Source organism: Nyctereutes procyonoides, unplaced genomic scaffold (assembly GCF_905146905.1).
Source record: "Nyctereutes procyonoides isolate TBG_1078 unplaced genomic scaffold, NYPRO_anot_genome, whole genome shotgun sequence".
Lineage (NCBI taxonomy): Eukaryota > Metazoa > Chordata > Mammalia > Carnivora > Canidae > Nyctereutes > Nyctereutes procyonoides.
Genome location: NW_026575122.1, coordinates 30,593,308 through 30,606,070, shown reverse-complemented (window position 1 = coordinate 30,606,070; position 12,763 = coordinate 30,593,308). Strand labels below are relative to the sequence as shown.

At 39.4% G+C, this 12,763-nt stretch overlaps 1 long non-coding RNA gene across 1 annotated transcript in view; it reads right to left on the bottom strand.

Annotated features, from left to right (window-relative positions):
- LOC129517027 (uncharacterized) overlaps positions 1 to 12,763 on the bottom strand; it is a 134,470-nt gene that overhangs the window by 28,038 nt on the left and 93,669 nt on the right. The window contains exon 2 of the long non-coding RNA XR_008665923.1: positions 7,008 to 7,164. This is a non-coding gene — a long non-coding RNA (uncharacterized LOC129517027). The remainder of the gene's footprint in view (positions 1 to 7,007; positions 7,165 to 12,763) is intronic.

The following is a 12,763-nucleotide window of genomic DNA, read 5'->3' as shown; positions in this document are numbered from 1 at the left end:
AATCAGGTAATTGTGAACTGTAACATACTATCATTCTGTAGCAAATTATGAACACATTATTACATAATTTCCAGAGGCATATCTTTCTCATATTATAATCTTTCATGTTTATTAACAGATTCAAATATATTTAGCTTCTTTATCATGTATAAAAACAAGATGCCAAAAGTAGATAAACTTATGTTTGGCAGTTAATGTTTCCATATTTTATCTTTCTTGGAAATGATGTAGATATTCAATGAATATCCATCATTTAACTGAATATAGTGCTAAAGTTTCAAGTTACCAAAAGATTTTTGCAACTATTTTTTTTTCTTAATTCCAGGATAGGGACACCTGGGTGGCTCAGTGGTTAAGTGTTAGACTCTTGATTTTGACTCAGGTCATGATCTCAGGGTTGTGAGATCAAGCCTTGCTTCAAGCTCTGAGCTGAGCCAGGGAGTCTGCTTGAGATTATCTCTCTCCATCTACCTTGGCCCCTCTCCCTCATCGCCCCCCATGATCACATTTCCTCTCTCTTTCTCAAATAAATAATTTTAAAAAAAAAAATTCCAGTATAGTTAACATACAGTGTTATATTAGTTTTAGGTGTACAATATAGTGAGCCAACACTTCCATAAAATACCCATTGTTCAACACAAATGCACTCCTTCATCCCCATCACGTATTTCACACACACACACACACACACCCATCTCCCGTCTGGTAAACTTCAGTTTGTTCTCTATAGTTAAGAGTCTCTTTCTTGGTTTGTCCCTCTTGGCCTCCTTTACTTATTTGTTTTGTTTATTAACTTCTACATATGAGTAAAATCATATGGTATTTTTCTCTCTTTTCACTTAGCATTATATTCTCTAGTTCCATCCATGTCATTGCAAATGGCAAGATGTCATTCTTTTTATGGCTTAATATTCCATTGTATATACATACCACATCTTCTTTATCCATTCATCTATCAAAGGACATGGGCTGCTTCCTTAATATTCTTCATAATATTCTCTAACAGTTGTTTGTGTTTCTGTGATTATTTCTCCTCTTTCCTTTGAGATTTTGTTTGAGTTCTCTCTCTCTCTCTCTCTCTCTCTCTCTCTCTCTCTCGGAGTCCAGCTAGAGGTTTGTCAATTTTGTTGATCTTTTCAAAGAACAAGCTCCTGATTTAATTGATCTGTTCTTGATCTGTTCTTTTTTTTAATTTTTATTTATTATGATAGAGAGAGAGAGAGAGGCAGAGACATAGGCAGAGGGAGAAGCAGGCTCCATGCACCGAGAACCCGATGTGGAATTCGATCCCGCGTCTCCAGGATCGCGCCCTGGGCCAAAGGCAGGCGCCAAACCGCTGCGCAACCCAGGGATCCCTAACTGATCTGTTCTATTGGTTTTTTAGTTTCTATATCATTTATTTCTGCTCTAATCTTTATTATTTCCTTCCTTCTGCTGTTTTGGGGTTTTGTTTGTTGTTCTTTTTCTAGCTCCTTTAGGTGTAAGGTTAAGTTGTTTGAGACTTTTCTTGCTTCTTTTTTTTTTAACAGTTAATTTTTTTTAAAGATTTTATTTATTTATTCACGAGAGACACAGAGAGAGGCAGAGACATAGGCAGAGAGAGAAGCAGGCTCCATGCAGGCTGCCCGATGTGGGACTCGATCCTGGGACTCCAGGATCACACCCTGAGCTGAAAGCAGATGCTTTAACTGCTGAGCCATCCAGGTGTCCCAAGATTTTTCTTGCTTCTTGAGGTAGGTCTGTATTGCTATAAACTTCCCTCTTAGAACAGCTTTTGCTGCACTACAAAGGTTCTGGACCGTTGCATTTCCATTTTTGTTTGTTTCCATGTACTCTTTGATTTCTTTATTGATTTCTTGATTGATCCATTCATTGTTTAGTAGCACTGTTATTTAACCTCCATGTATATATGGTCTTTCTAGATTTTTTCTTGTGGTTGATTTCTAGTTTCATAGTATTGTGGTCAGAAATACATAGTATGACTTCAATCTTTTTGAATTTGTTGAGGTTTGTTTTGTGGCCTAATATGCGATCTGTCCTAGAGAATGTTTCTGTGTACACTTGAAAAGAACCTATAGGGGTGCTGGGTGGCTCAGTTTGTTAAGCATCTGACTTTTTATATTGGCTCAGATCACAATCTCAGGGTCCTGGGATTGTGCACTGGGTAGGGGTCTATACTCAGTGAGGAGTCTGCTTGAGGATTCTCTCCCTCTTCCTCCACCCCTCCCCCACTCACATGTGCACACATGTTGCACACACTCTCTCTCTCAAGTAAGTAAATAAAATCTTTTTTAAAAAAGAAAGAAATAAAAGAATGTGCAGTCTGCTATTTTAAGATGCAATGTTCTGAGCGTATCTGTTAAATCTATCTGGTTCAGTGTGTTATTCAAAACAGTGTTTTTCTTGTTGATTTTATGTTTGGATGATGTATCCAACAATGTAAGTGGGATGTTAAAGTCTCCTACTATTATTGTATTATACTACCAATTAGTTTCTTTATGTTTTTCATTAACTGTTTCATATACTTGAGTGCTCCCAGGTTGGGTAATACTTAAAATTGTTATAGCTTCTTGCTGGATTGATTCCTTTATTATTATATAGTCTTCTTCTTTGTCTCTTTTTACAGTCTTTGTTTAAAAGTCTATTTTTTCTATTATACGTATTGATACTCTGGCTTTCTTTTGACATCCATTTGAATGATAAATGCTTCTCCATCCTCTTACTTTCAATCTGTGGGTGTCTTTAGGTCTGAAACAAGTATCTTAAAGGCAGAATATAGATGGGTCTTGTTTTTTTACACACAGTGTCACACTATGTCTTTTGATTGGAACTTAATCCATTTGCATTCTAATTAACTATGAATAGATATGAATTTGTTGCCATTTTGTTATTTGTTTTGTGGTTGTTTTCGTAGTTTTTCTCTGATCCTTTCTTCTTTTGCTCTCTTTCATGGTTTGCTGGCTTTCTTTAGTTATATTATATTTGGATTCCTTTCTCTTTATTCTTTGCATATCTATTAGTGGTTTTTGATTTGTGGTTATCATTAGGTTCATATATACCATCTTTGGTTTTTACAACTATTTTTAAGTAGACATATTATAAAGCATAATTATTATTGAAAAGTTCATTTATAAATTTGTATCCCATTTACTTCTTTTTAATTCACTTGTTCCTATAATTATGCTTGAATTGCTCATGAAAATTTCATGAGACATTAAACAAAGCTAGCCATCATCTTAAGTTATTTTTCTTGTTGGCATATCAGGCAAGTTTCAAAAAAATTATGGAAGCAAAGAACCTAAAAGTTAAACATTTGGTTTTTCCCCTCCTTATTTTTTAATTGCTATGCTTGACATGCATCAAGCAATTTATTTTTATTGTACATTTTGTTCTTAGGTTGAATCCATGGTTTTATAATTTTAAACATATAGTAGAGATAATTTAAGTTTGTTTGACTAGTAAATCTAGGTTGGAAAAATATATATTCACATTATAAATAATCCTGAGAATTCTGAAGACATACTTATCTTATTTTGCCAATGGTTTTTAAGGTTGCTTTATTTACCAAAGAATATCCCAGATCATGCAAACTTAAACACACATACACACATATATCAGCTGTTTTTTTTATTTCTGAGAGTTCTAGGGAAATTTAATTTATGTAAGTGCCCACTTACCTCTAAACCAATTAGGGTAGAACTCATCTGAGGTATTTTTTTTTTTAAGATTTTATTTATTCATTCATGAGAGACACAGAGATGCAGAGACACACAGAGGGAGAAGCAGGCTCCTGCAGGGAGCCTGATGCAGGGCTGTATCCCAGGACCTTGGGATCATGACCTGCCAAAGGCAGACACTCAACCACTGAGTCACCCAGGTGCCCCTTATTTGAAGTACTTTATAAATTAATTTGGTAATAGCATTTGGAGACAGAAAAATATCACTTGTGTATAACATACAGAAATATATATACACACATACATAAACATATAGACAAATACAGATTTTTTAGCTTTCATTCTAAAATTTTAGTCATAAGTTAATAAAACATAGTAATACAAACTCACTCGTTTATCTCCACTTTCTATTTTTATCTCCATTGTGTTTCTGATAAATGGGACAAATTAATGTTACCTGTATGCCAATATTCACAGAGAAGACTTTTAAATTTTTCTTTTGCCCTGATATGTAATCTAATGAAGTCTATGAACTAAATTTTAGACCAGTGACTGACAGGACACCCAGCAGCTGTCTGGACATCTCCAATGCACATCTGAGGGGATGAAACATCTAGCTTTGGTTCCAAACAGCTTTTTTTTTTTTTCTCTTTTCAGCCTAAGGTGGTTGCTTTTGGAGGTCTCTGAGTTCCCTGAGAGCCCCGGAGGGAGAGTAGAGGGCCTAAAATTCAAGTGGCTGTAAAAACTGAGAGGATAAAGTGAAGTGGAAAAGTTTGGCAGGGATGGACAGAGGAATAGAGGAGGTGGGGGGCTGAAGAGGAACATTTAAAATTCAAGGGAACTGGAGGAAATATTGAAGGTGCTAAAAGGAGGAAGGACGAGAGATACAATGGAAAGGTAGAAGCCTTAGAGGAGCCAGTATGGGGAGATCTCAAGTTTTCCAAAGAGGCCAGTGGAGTTCTAAATTATCCTCAGTAAAATCATGCCAACAAGAAAAGAAGCAGACAAGTTGGCAGAGCCTATAATTAGCAGACGTACAAGAAGGAGGCTTCCGTCAACTGAGAAGTTCCCATGGGAGAAGCAGAATCCAGTAAAGAGAACAGTAAAGAGAGCCCTCACAGAGAACCAAGAAGAAAAACTTCCAGCCTAGAGAGTTAGAGATTAGTTCCCTCGGGAAAGAGAGCCAGAAAGAAGAGACTTCCAGCTCAGAAGGTACCTTTCAAGGAAGCCAGGGTCTCTAACTCATCCTCTTACAAACAGAGAAGTGTAGGACTCTACAGCATCTGTTTGTCTGGGACTCTAAGTCAGCTTCTGGAGTATACTCAGAATCTGAAGCATCAAAATCTGTCCTTACCAGCTTCAACAATGTCTGTCTTAAGCACTGTTTCCAGAGTCAGACTCTCCAATGGATCCCCAATCCATCAGGCAGGAGGAAAGACAAAGGCTTCAAAGGTACATTCTCAGGGTCCTAGGTGAGAAGTCTAGGGACCCAGTGGTGAATCTGATCTCATCTGAGTCATGGCACCATAACGTTAAGGAAAAAAATATTCAATGAGACTTGTTCAAGAAGGTGAGGCAGACTTTATTCAGGACCATCATGATAGGTACCAGGAATATTACAATGGGATTTTCCAGTGGGGGAGAGAGACTGGGCTCAACTCCAAATAGTGCAGGGCAAGTGGTATTTTGAAGTCAAGGAGTAGAGTAGGGGGGTATAGTGGATAAAAAATTACTAAGAAGAAATATCAGGCATAAGAAGGGTTTTGGCTAAACCCAGCTGGATTCTTGATGACAACAGGCCAGGACGGTCAGACGTCTTCGGGGAGACGATGAGCCCAACCAGATAATATCGAAGGTGATCAGGTATCAAGGGTGAGTGGCTCTAGTTAAACTGACTTATCAAGTTCTTGCTAAAACTAGATTTTACAAGGACATGCAGAGATGGGCCCCAGGAAGGTCCAGGAGACTGATTAAAGTCTGCTCAAGCAAAGTATCTTTGTTAGTGGGTTTACTTTAAAGAGGAAAAGAATATCAAAAATGGGAGAGGAGGGCGCCTGTCTGGCTCAGTTGGTTGAGCATCTGCCTTTGGCTCAGGTCATGATGGGTCCTGGGATTAAGCCCTGCTTCGCCCTCTGCCTCTCCTCTCTCTCTCTCTCTCTCTCTCTCTCTCTCTTTCTCTCTCTCTCTCTCTCTCTCTCTCTCTCTCTCACACACACACACACACACACACGTGAATCAATCAAACTTTTAAAAAAATGGGAGAGGGCATCCCAGAGATAAAACTTTATATTTTTCTAAATTTAACTCAAGACTATCTCTGCTAGAATTCATTAAAAGTCTGGCCCCCTGAAAATCATGTAACTTTTGCCTTCAGAGAGAGGTTATGAAGGCTCCAGGATAGTCTCAGCCTCTGAGAAAAGTCCATGAAAGGAAACAACCCAATAGAAGGAGGGAGCCATCACATCGTGAGAATGTCAGTAAGGCATCATAATTTACCTAACCTTAGCCTTCCTCTCTAAATCACTTTTAGCTACTCAAGTATCCTTAAAGTTGTGTAACTGATGAAATACATTGATTTCAGCATTTTTTTCCTAGACTCTCATACATTTCAACCCCTTGGCACACGATCGGGCAGGTAAATTATTCTGGCTTTTCAGTCAGTGAAGCCTGGGTTCAAATCCTAACTCTTCAACTTAGCTCTGTGACCACAGGCAGGTTTTCTAACTGCCCTAAACTTAATTTTCTCAACTGTAAGCCTGGAGTCATTATTTTACCTAACCCACAAAGTCTCTTTGTAGGTGGGATAAAGTAATGCATCAAAGTGCTTAGCGAATTGCCTGTCATAGAGACTGCACTTAGTCAGTGGAAAACATGTGAAAAGAAGAGAAAGGTGAGGGGAACTGGCAAAGTCTAGAAAGAGTGTATAATTCTAAAGAGATAGAAGTGCCATGGGTTCCACAGGATGGGTCAGCTAGGCAAAATGGCACACTTACCAAGTCTCAAAAGAAATTAAAAAGTCTTAGAGAAACTGGGCCTGAAAGTTATAGACACAGTGAAAAGTGCTCTATCCTTCTCTTGTTTTCTTTCCAGACATACAAACGAGATTACCAAGAGACAAGAAAGAAAAATGATGAGGGCCCCCAGGTATTGCAGCATGGGTTCTGCCTGAAGAGGCCCTATGGTGCTGAAATAGAATTTAAGATTAAGACTTTTGACTAGGGCAGGACAGCTGCTTGGGGAACTTCCCAGCAGAGTGATGCTTAGAAAACTGGTAAAAGCTTAAGTAAGTGGGAGTTAAAGAGCAGGACAAACAGAGCAAAGGATACTTACTATCTTCTTGCCAATTGTGAGCTGTAGCCCATGAGACTGGCCTTGTTACAGATGGGATAATTTCTTGCGGGAAAGTTATCTGCCCTTGTTGAGCTTGGCCTTGGGTACTCAATGTTCTCAGGCTTGGCATGGTTTTCTCCAGTAAGATTTTCTCTTCCTGGAGGGAAAAAAAAAAAAAAAAGCAATACAGTAAAAAAAAAAATAAAAAATCCAAAAAAAAAAAAAAAAGGAAACTCTATAGTGAGAATGCCAGAGAATATCTGGGGATATGAATCATAGGGGAGAGAATTTCTGAATTTCTCTTTTCCCAACATTATTTTCATTAAGGAGAAAGAGATTTCCTTCTTGAGCCCCTGTGTCTACAACTCCTTAAAATACTTTCTTATGAAGTTCTTGCGTGTGTTTCTTTTTTTTTAATATATAGACATCTTGAACACCTGTTCCTTTCTCTGTGTGCCCTTTTCTCTCATGCGGCTATGGGAAGAATTTCAACAGGCCTAGCCAACACAGATAATAACAACAGGACATTATGCCCTTGCAGCTTATGTAGTAGTAGCAATGCTTCCACTGAGTGGCCTGGTTTCCTGCCTCCCTGAGGTGACTACAAAGGAATGAACAGAAAGCATCTGTAACATACTCTGTACATCTCCACAGAGTGTAGTGCTAGCCTCAAGCATCCAAAAAGCCCACTGAGGAAACATGGCCAAATCTCCTAGTCGGGGTTACAGGAAACAGACCTATAAAGTGGAGGCGGCTGTAAATTTGCCAAGAAAGTAAATCATGCATACCAGCTTTCAGGACCACATAGTGAACAACAGATTTTAGGGCCCCCTCATATACAGAAAAAAATAAATGGACAATAATAGTACAGAAAAATATTTTATGTTTCACTAGAAAACTATGTATCCCTTTCTACAGCACACTCTTCCAGGTTATGAGACTCTAGCATTATTCATTGGTTTTATTTCAGAAAGCTTTGTAAGCATGTAGGTAACTGATAGATATGTAATTTCTATTCTGTCTGGTAATGATTTAACTAACCAACCCCACGGTCACCCTAACTGTCTTTGAAACTGGAAAAAAAAAGTTTTGTCTCCAATTTGCAATTCATCTCAACATTCCTTTACTTGTATAAATCTGTGTTGTTTTGACTTTTCATTTGAAACAATTGTTATACATTGAACAACATCCCCCCCTCAAAAAAATATTGAAGTCCTAACCTCCACATATGAATGTGACCTTATTTGAAAATAGATTATTTGTAAATGATAAAGTTAAGGTGACATCATAGGGTGGGTCTTAATCCAACATAACTGTGTCCTTATTAAAAAAAGGGGGGGGGGATTTTGACAAAGAGACAGAAAGACATTCATAGTGAATGCCATGTAAAGAGGAAGGCAGATATGCAGATAATGCATCTAACAAACTAAGGAATGCCACAGATTTCCAGCAAATCACCAAAAGCTGGGAGAAAGGTATGGAACAGATTCTCCTACACAGCCCTCAGAAGAATCTAACTCCAATAACCTTGATCTCAGACTTCTAGCCTCCAGAACTGTGAAAGAATAAACCTGTTGTCTAAGCCACCCAGTTTGTGGTGCTTGACTATGGCAACCCCAGCAAACTAATATGTCAGTTATAATATCTGCTTAATTCCCTTGTATCATAGGAGTAAAATAAATTCTTTAAAACATGTTCATTTTATAATCTGTAGGCGAGTCATGAGTTATCTTTTTCTGGAAATGATAAGATAAATGGATCTCTTGCTGTTCCCTCTCCATTCCTGAAAATTTCTCAGCCAGGTCTATCCCTGAATACTCTTTTCTCAATGCGTTATTAGGTTGCATAAAGGCATCACAATGTATCTCTTAGAAATGACTCATACTTGGAAACTTAACTAATCAAAATGGACTGTTCCCCCCTCCTTGTTCAGATGAATGGATGCAAAGGGAAGGAGCCCTGTCAGCTGCCAGGCTCTGGGTTGGGCACTTCGCACTCTGAAGGATATTTTTTGAATGCCTACCCCAGTCATCCTACCTTCTCCAATGTTGGACCAGTAACGTTCACTTTTCCTCTCAAGCCTCAGGGAAAGGGACTCTATCTCAATTTCCCCAGGAAGAAAACCTGATTGGTCTGAGATTCTTATGATAGTTCCTATCCCCTTGCCAGTGATTAATGAGACATGGCTGGGAGGTAGGGGCAGAGGAAGATACTCTAGAAGGAGTTTTCATGCTTTTAAAAGGAGGATGCAGGGAAAAGCACACCTTTTGGGGAGGGAGGGTCTACATGTGATGCCTGGAACTATGGTAACCACCTTGTTCATGAGAGCAGCTACCCTAAGAACAAACTGTCACACTAACCATGGAAGGGTAGAAAGGACAATTCCTGGGTTCTTGATAACATCCAAGGTAACTTACCCAGAAGTACACATTAGACAAAACCTGTTTCCTGCTCAAAATCTAGACCTATCCCTCTCTCCTATACCACTTACGTCCTCTATGTATATTATTAGTCAGTGAATGAAGGTAAATTTCTCCCACTTCTTATTGTTGTTTGTTTGTTTGCTTGTTTTTTAGAGATTTTATTTATTCATAAAAGACACACAGAGAGGCAGAGACACAGGCCAAGGAAGAAGCAGGCTCCCTGAAGAGAGCCTGATATGAGACTCGATCCTGGGACCCTGGGATCACGATGTGAGCCACCCAGGTTCTCCTGTTGTTTTTATCCTTTAAAATGTCTTAGGAGGCCATAGAGTTTAGTGGTTAAGAGCAAACTGTGGTGTCAGGTGGACCTGGGTTTAAATCCTGCCTCTGTGTGACCTCAAGCAAGTCATTTAACCCTTTATGCCTCAATTTCCTTAAGTATATCATGGTGATAACAATTCCTTTGCTATAAGGTTGTGATGAGGACTAAGTAAACTACATATATAAAGGACTTATCACAGGTTCTAGCACATGATAGGCACATAGAAAAAATTGATGATGTTTATGATTATTACTATTACTGTACTATGCAATATTACCCTACCTCTTCAAGAGGCAGCCAGCATTTTGAATGTAAAGACAGTATCTTCCTTCCCCATACAGAGTGGTTTCATCAGTTGACTTCTTATTCATTAGAGCCTCCCCTTTTCATGTGAAAACTGGGAACTCCCCTTCTTCCTGCCCAGATAGCCACCTTCAAAGAATCCCAACTTCCCAGAAGTGCCTGTCATTCCTTGGTGGAGCCCAGCCTGGTTTTGTATCTACTCACAAAGCTCTAAGGGAGCTTTGATGCTCACATGGCTGCTTAGCAGGAGCAGAAAGAAAAAACCCTACTTGCTCACTCTCTCCACAATGAGACCTTTGGCAATTTAGAGGGACACAGAGATAAAAGACTGGATTTTTTTTCTTTTCATTTTTCGCCCAAAAAACAAATGGTGGCTTGTCTTTATCAGTCACTCCTTCAGAGCTACACCAGTATCAAAAAGCATGAAATCAGCAGAACACCAAGGCAGGGGAGTTCTATCCCACCCAGTAAGGAATTTGCTTGCTTACAGGACAAACAGGAAAGGGAGGGGAGAGGGGAACTGTACATAAAGAGCATCTCACTGAGGTAACCTAAGCTCACATCCCCCACCCCATTCCCAAAAGTTTGTTTTCTTAACATTTACTCTATACTACTTGAAGCTTGGCACACAGACAAAACAAGGACAGTGAGGGACACAAAGAAAGGAAAGCTCAATTTGTCTCATGGATAAATCTTGAGTTGATTTGACATCTCTTAGTCCAGAGAGCTTACTGTGCTGACAATGTGCAGGTCTCTGTATGTGGGGCATTCAGCTGGGACTCACAAGTCTAGTGTTAAGCTCTGCTCTAAGTCCACATAACCATGTACAAATGGAGGAGGAATGAGAATAGGCATAACAACAGGGCCAATTGTTTCTGGGATATATCCTATGTGGTCCTATACTATGTACCCAATATGACAACCAGAGGATAGATGGGACTACTTTCCCCACTTACCAATATGAACACTGTAGCTTAGAGAGGTCAAGTCAGGTGTCCAATGTCACATCTTAAGAGGCAGAGGCAGGACTTAAACTCAGATCTGCACCAAAGTGTGTGTTCTTAACCAGATGTTATAAAGCTGCATTCCACACAGATTACGAGCACCCTCTAAAAAATGCCAAGCAATATACAGTTCTAAGGCATCTGTTATCCACTGAGTTGTGCCTTCGAAAAATGTTATGCTGAAGTCCTGACCCCTATACTATTCAGGAATAGGGTCTTTTCAGATGTAATTAAGTAAAAATGAGGACATACGGGATCAGAGTGGGCCCTAATCCAGTGGCTGGTGTCCTTAGAAGGAAGGGAAATTTGGATACACGTACTCACACAGGGAAGAGAGCCATGTAAAGACAGAGGCAGAAATTGGTGATGCTGCCACAAGCCCAGGAATATCAAAGATTGCTGGAAACTGCCAGAAGCGAGGAGAAGGCAAAGAAGGATCATCCCCTACAGCCTTTGAGGGAAGATGGTGTGGCCAATATCTTGATTTTGGACATCTGGCCTCCAGAATTGTGAGAATAGATTTCTGTTGTCTTAAGCCACCAAGTTTGTGACACTTTGTTATGGTAGTGTTAGGAAACTAATATAACATCTGTCTTTGCGAGTTTACAAAAGAGGAGGGGGATGCAGCTGCAGGGAGGGGAGAAGAAGGCAAGATAATTTTCAGACAAATAATATGAAGATTATTTCTAGCATAGTGGCCTGGAGAGTGGGGCAAGGATGCTAGCCATAAAAGAGAGATGGTCAGAAGTGGGTGATGAAGGCAGGGAAATGAGGGGTTTAACTGAAGTAAAGAGATGAAAAGGAGAGAGAGGAGAATGGCAAGGAGTTTAACGGGTCAGCTCCTTGAGAGAAGACTTCAAGAAGGTTCTGGCATTCCCTGCCAGGGAGGGAAAGGATTGAGAAAGAGTAAAATGCTGCCACAGTCTGCCCCGTGATCATGACCTTGCCCCATGCCACTGCCCCAGCTTTCTCACACCTCAACAGGGATCTTACATCAGACTCCTCTTGAGTTACTACACTCAGGGAACATGTAGTTAGCACTCACTAAGTGGTTGGTGCTAAAGGGAGGCGGGGGGGGGGGGGTGGTGATGAAGACCAGAGAGTATCACGAAGGAACAAGGAACTAGGAGCTCATGATTTCTTCAACATGAACTGCTCTTCAAATCCCTCTCCCCAGTAGGCCTAGAAAGAATGTACTTAGAACTCCCTTCCATTCCAACTTGGATGGGACATTAGCCTACCTCACTGGGCTCCAAACAACTTCTACAACCTTTTATCATAATGCTTGGGCATTATATTGTGTTTCTTCCTATAAATATACATATACACAGAGATATAGATAAATAGGGAAGTAGAGAGATATGGACACAGATATCTACCTAAGGTATAGCTATAAATAAAGATAGATGTAGAGATAGATAAACAGATAATAGATAGATAGATAGATAGATAGATAGATAGATAGATAGACAGATAATACAGATACAATGGCTCCTCCATTAGTATGAGCTTTTAAAAGGCAGTGTCCTATCCAAGTCTAACTCAAACAACAAAAGGTATTAAGAAATAGAAATTAGGCAAAGGACATAAATGCATGATTTACAAAATAAAAGAAATAGAAATGGTTCTCAATCACATGAAAAGATGCTTAAGTATAGTCATAATAAAAGGAATGCAAGTTTAATCTAACTGAGAAGGCACGTT